An 8,705-nucleotide genomic window follows, 5' to 3' on the forward strand; every position below is an offset into this window, starting at 1 on the left:
TTCCGAAGCATCCACCTCAACCTGAAAGGGAAGTGAGACGTCAGGCTGGCACAAAACAGGCGCCGAAGTAAACCGGCGTTTCAACTCCTGGAAAGCCTCCACGGCAGCAGGAGCCCAGTTAGCTACATCGGAGCCCTTCTTGGTCATATCCGTCAAAGGTTTCACAATGCTAGAAAAATTAGCAATAAAACGACGGTAGAAGTTAGCGAAGCCCAAGAACTTCTGAAGACTCTTAACTGACGAGGGCTGAGTCCAATCAAGAATAGCTCGGACCTTGACTGGGTCCATCTCCACAGCAGAAGGGGAAAAAATGAACCCCAAAAAGGGAACCTTCTGTACACCAAAGAGACACTTTGAGCCCTTGACAAACAAAGAATTTTCACGCAAAATTTTAAAGACCAACCTGACCTGCTCCACAAAAAAGAATCCCGCACCAAGAGGGGAAGAAGACGGACGAATATGTCCTTTCTCCAGAGACTCCTTGATATATGAACGCATAGCGGTATGTTCAGGTACCGACAGATTAAACAGTCTTCCCTTAGGAAACTTACTGCCTGGGATCAAATCTATAGCACAGTCACAGTCCCTATGAGGAGGCAGTGCACTGGACTCAGACTCACTGAAGACATCCTGATAATCAGACAAATACTCCGGAACTTCCGAAGGCGTAGAAGAAGCAATAGACACAGGCAGGGAATCTCCATGAATACCACGACAGCCCCAACTTGAGACTGACATAGCCTTCCAGTCCAGGACTGGATTATGGGTCTGTAACCATGGCAGCCCTAAAACAACCAAATCATGCATTTTATGTAAAACCAGGAAACGTATCACCTCGCGGTGTTCAGGAGTCATGCACATGGTAACCTGTGTCCAATACTGCGGTTTATTTGTTGCCAATGGTGTAGCATCAATACCCCTAAGAGGAATAGGATTTTCTAATGGTTCAAGAGTAAAACCACAGCGCTTAGCAAATGAGAGATCCATGAGACTCAGGGCAGCACCTGAATCTACAAACGCCATGACAGGATAAGATGACAGTGAGCAAATCAAAGTTACAGACAGAATAAATTTAGGTTGCAAATTACCAACGGTGACAGGACTAACAACCTTAGCTATACGTTTAGAGCATGCTGAGATAACATGTGTAGAATCACCACAGTAGTAGCACAAGCCATTCCGGCGTCTATGAATTTTCCGCTCATTTCTAGTCAGGATTCTATCACATTGCATTAAATCAGGTGTCTGTTCAGACAACACCATGAGGGAATTTGCGGTTTTTCTATCACATTGCACCGAATTAGGTGTCTGTTCAGACAACACCATGAGGGAATTTGCGGTTTTGCGCTCCCGCAACCGCCGGTCAATTTGAATAGCCAGTGCCATAGTATCATTCAGACCTGTGGGAATGGGAAAACCCACCATAACATTCTTAATGGCTTCAGAAAGGCCATTTCTAAAATTAGCGGCCAGTGCACACTCGTTCCAATGTGTCAGCACGGACCATTTCCGAAATTTTTGGCAATACACTTCAGCCTCGTCCTGCCCCTGAGACATAGCCAGCAAGGCCTTTTCTGCCTGAATCTCAAGATTGGGTTCCTCATAAAGTAAACCGAGCGCCAGAAAAAACGCATCAAGATCAGCCAATGCCGGATCTCCTGGCGCCAGCGAAAAAGCCCAATCCTGAGGGTCGCCCCGTAAGAACGAAATAACAATTTTTACTTGCTGAGCAGAATCTCCAGATGAACAGGGTCTCAGGGACAAAACAATTTACAATTATTCACGAAATTCCTAAACTTAAACCTGTCTCCGGAAAACAGTTCAGGAATCGGTATTTTAGGTTCTGACCTAGGATTTCTGATAACATAGTCTTGTATGCCCTGCACACGAGTAGCCAGCTGGTCCACACTTGTAATCAAGGTCTGGACATTCATGTCTGCAGCAAGCATAGCCACTCTGAGGTAAAGGGGAAGAAGAAAAAAAAAAAAAACTCAGAATCTTCTTTCTTATAATCCCTCTTCTGCAATGCATTAAACATTTAATACTGGCCTGGCAAACTGTTATGACCCCAATGGCGAGGGTCTCAGAGGAACGTGGAAGTCTGCAGAATACAAAAATCCAGCTCATAGGGCAGTGGTAACTGGGTTGACCATATATCTACTCCTAACGCCAACACTAGAAGTAGCCGGGGATCATTCCTACGTTGATTCTAGATGACACGCGCCAGCCGGAGAATCTAGCTACCCCTAGTAGAGGAAAACAAAGACCTTTCTTGCCTCCAGAGAAGGGGACCCCAAAGCTGGATAGAAGCCCCCCACAAATAATGACGGTGAGGTAAGAGGAAATGACAAACACAGAAATGAATCAGGTTTAGCACAGAGAGGCCCGCTTACTGATAGCAGAATAAAGAAAGGTAACTTATATGGTCAACAAAAACCCTATCAAAATCCACACTGGAAATTCAAGAACCCCCGAACCGTCTAACGGTCCGGGGGGAGAACACCAGCCCCCTAGAGCTTCCAGCAAAGGTCAGGATATTGATTTGGAACAAGCTGGACAAAAATACAAAACCAAAACAAATAGCAAAAAGCAAAAGGCAGACTTAGCTGATATAACTGGAACCAGGATCAGTAGACAAGAGCACAGCAGACTAGCTCTGATAACTACGTTGCCAGGCATTGAACTGAAGGTCCAGGGAGCTTATATAGCAACACCCCAAACTAACGACCCAGGTGCGGATAAAAGGAATGACAGAAAAACCAGAGTCAAAAAACTAGTAACCACTAGAGGGAGCAAAAAGCAAATTCACAACACAAATCCCATGCTAGTCCATGGCTGTGTCCTCCAACTAGTTCTTCATTTTTTTTCTCCAATGCTTCAAAAAAGAAAAGTAAAGTAAGTTTATGAATAGTCATGATTAAAAATGTCCTATTGTTTGAGTCCGCAGCTGCTCTGCAAATGCAGATTAAAGCGAACTGAGCTGTAAACTAACCCTGCGCAGCCTGATCCTGCAGTCCTATTAATTGTGTCCCCTAATTCTTCCTAATCTACTGAATATACCGTGCAGCAGCAAAAAGTAGGGATAAAGCTAACATTAGAGATAAATTAATCTTTTCAAATTTAAATTTGCTAGCTTTTCCGAATTCTTCCCAAAATTTTATTGACAATGAGTTGTTTTGCTGCTAATCAAAAATACTACAAAGTGTCTAATTGCCAAGAAAATATGTGTAATAACATTCCTAGGACTGTTTCCAAACTTATTAAGCTCTTTACTGCAAACACATTCTTGGTTGTTGGGAATCCCGGGACCAGGGGCTCTTTCCCTGTGCCTAATGCTAGGAGTGCCCTAGCTTGCACTGTTCTCTGGATTACTTCTGATGGTGAAGATGCCAGGGCCACATATCTTGCTTTAGCTCCTGAATCCGCCCTCAGTCTGTACCCTTCACCCACCCAGGGAAGAGGGGAGTAGTAGTGTACCGTAATACACCAACCAGATTAACAAGGTAATACGAACAGGTGTAATGAAAAATATCAAACATACAAATATACTCACATATATAAGAAAGGTATGCAGTGGGGAGTGGAGGACGGGGCTAGGACTAGAAAGGGAATTATCACACACTCAAAACCTAACAACAGCCACAGATAAACCTCCTCCAACAACAACCACTAACAACCTCCAGCCATGCAGCATAAGCTAGCTCTGACAAGTGGAGTGGTAGCCAGGACCCAGATTTGATAGCGAATAGGAGTGCTGACAGTGCATAGCTGTCCATGCAGGAGTAGGAGAAATCAGATGCTGTGGTCTTCTGGCTCCTCTCTGTCGCAGTCAACCCATGACTGGTGGCAAACCACATAACTGGTGGCAAACAACAGCCTATTCCTCACACTTCTTGTCACACTTTATCTGTAAAATATGTTCTGTGGTTTATGGCTTTCACCTCCTATCTCTATGGCTAAGCTGTGATCTATGGCATTCTCTCATAATTCAGATTCACCACCAAATGGTGCTGCATTCTCTGTCTAAGCTTTTACACTGGCTATGTTAGTGTCTCCTGAATGGCTCTGCTATACCACATGATGTGGTAGCTTTAAGGTATTTTGGTGAAGCTCGATTGGCCGTGCCTGGGATCATATAGGAATTCCTCCCCTTTTGAGGTTGTTTAACCCACAACTGAGGAATTAAGATCTGATAGCTGCAGCAGTACCCTCAGGTCGGGAGATCCCACCGTATAGAGTAATTGGTGGAGGAGAGGAGTTGTAGTCTATGCTGCTGTGCTGTATTTGAGAAATCAAGAGGATGAGATAACAATTAGACCATGTGGTTTATTCTCAACGTGTTTCAACGTTGGATCAACTTATTAACCAGGAGACCAACAATGTTGTGGTTCTCCAGATGAAGACGTTGGTCCAATTTTGAAATGCTTTGAGAATAAACCTCAAGGTCTAATTGATATTTCATCCTTTGGATTTCTCAAATACAGCACAGCAGCATAGACTACAACTCCTATCCACCTAACAATTAATCCCTGGCTAATACAATCATCTGTAGTGTGTAAAATGCTAGTGACCATTTGTAGACGATTCACTGGGTTTAGCAAAATCCCCAAAATTTGGCACAATATGCTTCTAATCGATTTGCTCATCTCTACCGAACATGAAGGTGACTGCAGTATCAATTACAGAATTTCAAGGCACCAAGGATGTACAAGTCCCTGCATGGTTGAAACATCAACATTTTATTTTTGCATGATTTTTCTCTTATGTGTACACTGGGGTCAATAAAGTTTTTGGGAATGAGGATTTTTGGTGCCTTTGATCTTTGGAATCGACAGCAGCTTTCCAACCTTGTGGAGGGTTGTACCACGTTAGCAGGAACTGTGGAGTGTTGCACTAAATAAATCTCAATAAATGTGACTGCGGGGTCACACGGCATTTGTCAATGCGTAGATCTTCATAGGGATTACAGAAACTTTGCCTACTTTATAGGTCATTTTGTATCAAGTTGCAAAGATTCTTTTAGATGCTTTGGAGCAAAAAATAAAGTTGCAACGCTCTACATGTCCTTCCCGTCCCACCTCAAATTAGCTCAAATCAGGTCTAAAGTATTGTATGATTGCTTGGTAGAATTAGAATATACAGCACAATAAGAAATGTTACCATACAGACCTTTAACTACTACTTTGTGGGGGATACATTTAGGAAGCAGACGGGATACCAGCATCTTCCTTTGACCTTGTGTAGATCTGTTTAAACTCCTTGCTGTGGATGATGGTGGCATCTGTCTGAAGTGTTTGGAATGACTTAGCTGATCCATTGATCTGGAGCAGCTTCACTTCTTTTGTGTGGTGCACAGCTGAGTTCCTCAATGTGACAGTCTATCCCGAGGTCATTAATCATAGTCAGTTGTGGATGGCTGCATGGTACATACTGTGCAGGTGGAGCGCTCCGCGTGCCCTGTAGTATGGATCCAAAGTCTTAAGGAGGCTTTATTCTGCAGAGATGTGTTCACTTCATATCCTTCTTTCTGTGCCTGTAGATGGAGCTTGCAACATGCTAATAATGTGAAGTGTTAATTTTCATGTAAAATTCCCAACTAGTGCATTTAAATTTACTGTTATCCCCAAATCACTGATCCTAATTTTTATTTTATTTTTTCTATTTTTTTAATTTTTAAATTTTTCCCTGGATTGTTTGCAAAAGCTGAGCTAGAACAAGGAGATCTGAACGTGGAGCTTATATGGAAGTGCAGACCCACATGTCATCCTTGTGCTTTCACACAAGCTCCACGTTGTCATCCATGTGCTTTCACATAGGCTCCACATTGTCATCCATGTGCATTCACATAGGCTCCACTCTGTCCTCCATGTACTTTTACATAGGCTCCATGTTATCATCCATGTGCTTTTACATAGGCTCCACGTTGTCATCCATGTGCTTTTACATAGGCTCCACGTTGTCCTCCATGTGCATTCATATAGGCTCCATGTTGTCATCCATGTGATTTTCACTTAAGCTCCACGTTGTGCTCCATGTGATTTTCACATAAGCTCCATGTTGTCCTCAATGTGCATTCACATAGGCTCCACGTTGTCATCCATGTGATTTTCTGATAAGCTTCATGTTGTCCTCCATGTGCTTTCACATAGGCTCCACGTTGTCATCCATGTGCTTTCACATAGGCTCCATGTTGTCATCCATGTGATTTGCACTTAAGCTCCACGTTGTCCTCCATGTGCTTTCACATAAGCTCTACGTTGTCCTCCATGTGCATTAACATAGGCTCCACATTGTCATCCATGTGATTTTCTCATAAGCTCCACGTTGTCCTCCTTGTGATTCCACATAAGCTCCAGGTTGTCCTCCATGTGCTTTCACATAGGCTCCATGTTGTCATCCATGTGATTTTCACTTACGCTCCACGTTGTCCTCCGTGTGCTTTCACATATGCTCCACATTGTCCTCCATGTGCTTTCACCTAGGCTCCACATTGTCCTCCATGTGGTTTTCACTTAAGCTCTACGTTGTCCTCTGTGTGCTTTCACATATGCTCCACATTGTCCTCCATGTGCTTTCACATAAGCTCCACATTGTCCTCCATGTGGTTTTCACTTAAGCTCTACGTTGTCCTCCGTGTGCTTCCACATAGGCTCCACGTTGTCCTCCATGTGATTTTCACTTAAGCTCCACGTTGTCCTCCATGTGCTTTCACCTAGGCTCCACATTGTCATCCATGTGCTTTCACATAAGCTCCACGTTGTCCTCTATGTGCTTTCACGTAAGCTCCACATTGTCATAAATGTGCTCCACCAATCAGCTGTTCCTGTTGTCGGCCAGAACTGCTCAGTTGCAGAGCTGCAGAGCACAGCTCCATCCACTCTTTAGTGGCCGTGGCTCAGTACTGCACATCCACCCCCTATTCAAATCAATAAGGGGTGGATGTGCAATACCTTCTACAGCCACAATTCTATTGATGGAGCTATATAAAGAAATTCTAATATGCATAATTAGTAGTACAAAAGGTGAGTACACACAAAACCAATTCCAAATGGTATAAGAATGTACCACTCATGCATGGACATAAGGATAACTGCACCAATATAGAACAAAAACCGAAAGACAACCAAGCAGTCATAAAATCCAAATATATAATACTTTATTTAAATAGACATAAACAATACACATAAAATGCACGTAAAAAACAGACAGTGTGTAGCAGGGCTAACAGATGGAAACAGCCACCAGCATCATGTGAGAAGAGCCCAAGGTTGGTGCTCACCCATACCTGGACAAGAACAGTACCCAGAGATAAAGTAAAGTGCAGTATATAGTGGCAGACAGGATTGCTGAACGCCACAAAATAGGAAGTAGTATAATAAGGAGTAATGACTCCTATTCAATAGATAACAGCCATAATGGTGGCTGAAAAAAGCCTATAAATAAACAACAAATGCACATACCCGGGCGTGCCCCCTGAGGAAGGTATTCATACCGAAACGCGCGTCGGGGTGGATTGGAGCCCTCGTACCGGACAACACAGTTACTACGGCCCTGCTACACACTGTCTGTTTTTTACGTGCATTTTATGTGTATTGTTTATGTCTATTTAAATAAAGTATTATATATTTGGATTTTATGACTGCTTGGTTGTCTTTCGGTTTTTATTGATGGAGCTGTGCGGTGTAGCTCTGCAACTGATCAGTCCTGGCCGCCGCTGATACCAGTAATAGCTGATCGCCAAGGGTTCTGGGTGTCGCACCCCCACCAATCTGACATTGATGACCCGTCCTAAGGATAGACCATCAATGTTATAGTGCTGCAAGGAGTCCTCTTTTGTAGTTGATTCCGGCATATGTCTCGCCATGAAATGCCTTATTTGTGCAGTTATTTATCTCATCTTACTGTTTTCTGTTAAACTGTAAAACAAAAATGTTCAAATCTTTACCGCTATGAGCTTCACTAACGAAGGGACATCTTGAGCATAATCTCTTATACTTCAATTTGGGCTCTAATAAAAATGGTCAATGACTATTATCTTATGTATTTGTTTTTTTATGGACATAATAACATTATAGGCAAAAAGAAATATTCCTAATACTTCAGAAGTTGTTTTTTTTATAACTTTAAGCAAATGTCCATGAAATGTTCATCATTTTATTATTTTAAATGCCCCAAAATGTTATGCTAAGTTATTCCTTTATTTAGTTCGATCACTGCATAAACTGTTAGAAGAAAATATTCTAGTTGCCTACAGTCACCACTAGTGGGCGCATAAGAGTTTAACCCCTTGTGGCATGGACCAGCCAATGACTTAAAACATTGGACTGACCGACATATAACTCTTCAACGATGTCTTGGAACTTTTTGCAGAGTCAGCAGCTGCAGGAGTGGGCAGCCGCCAGAGTGGAGGATATAGTGATGAGCAAGGGTGCTGGGATAAGGTGTAGGGATTTACTGTTTGTTAGGCAATCCCTGCATGTGTTGTGGCTGTCGAACAGCTGCGAGACATGCAGCCGCGGGGACTCGAACATAGTTTTCGAGCATGCTGAAGTCACTCGGTTAGCACCAGTCACCAGGTTTGGCCGGTAAAAGATACGGCACCGGGCCGACCCAACAGGTGAGTATAATAAAAGTTATTTTTCTTCTCTTCCAGGTCGGGTTGGGGGCAGATATATACAGCATTATAGAATGCTGTATATCAGCTC

General features: G+C 43.1%; 1 protein-coding gene across 3 annotated transcripts in view; it reads left to right on the top strand.

Annotated features, from left to right (window-relative positions):
- Positions 1-8,705, top strand: part of CACNA2D3 (calcium voltage-gated channel auxiliary subunit alpha2delta 3) — a 1,029,735-nt gene that overhangs the window by 777,869 nt on the left and 243,161 nt on the right. The window lies entirely within an intron of this gene.

Source organism: Ranitomeya variabilis, chromosome 8 (assembly GCF_051348905.1).
Source record: "Ranitomeya variabilis isolate aRanVar5 chromosome 8, aRanVar5.hap1, whole genome shotgun sequence".
Taxonomy (NCBI): Eukaryota; Metazoa; Chordata; class Amphibia; order Anura; family Dendrobatidae; genus Ranitomeya; species Ranitomeya variabilis.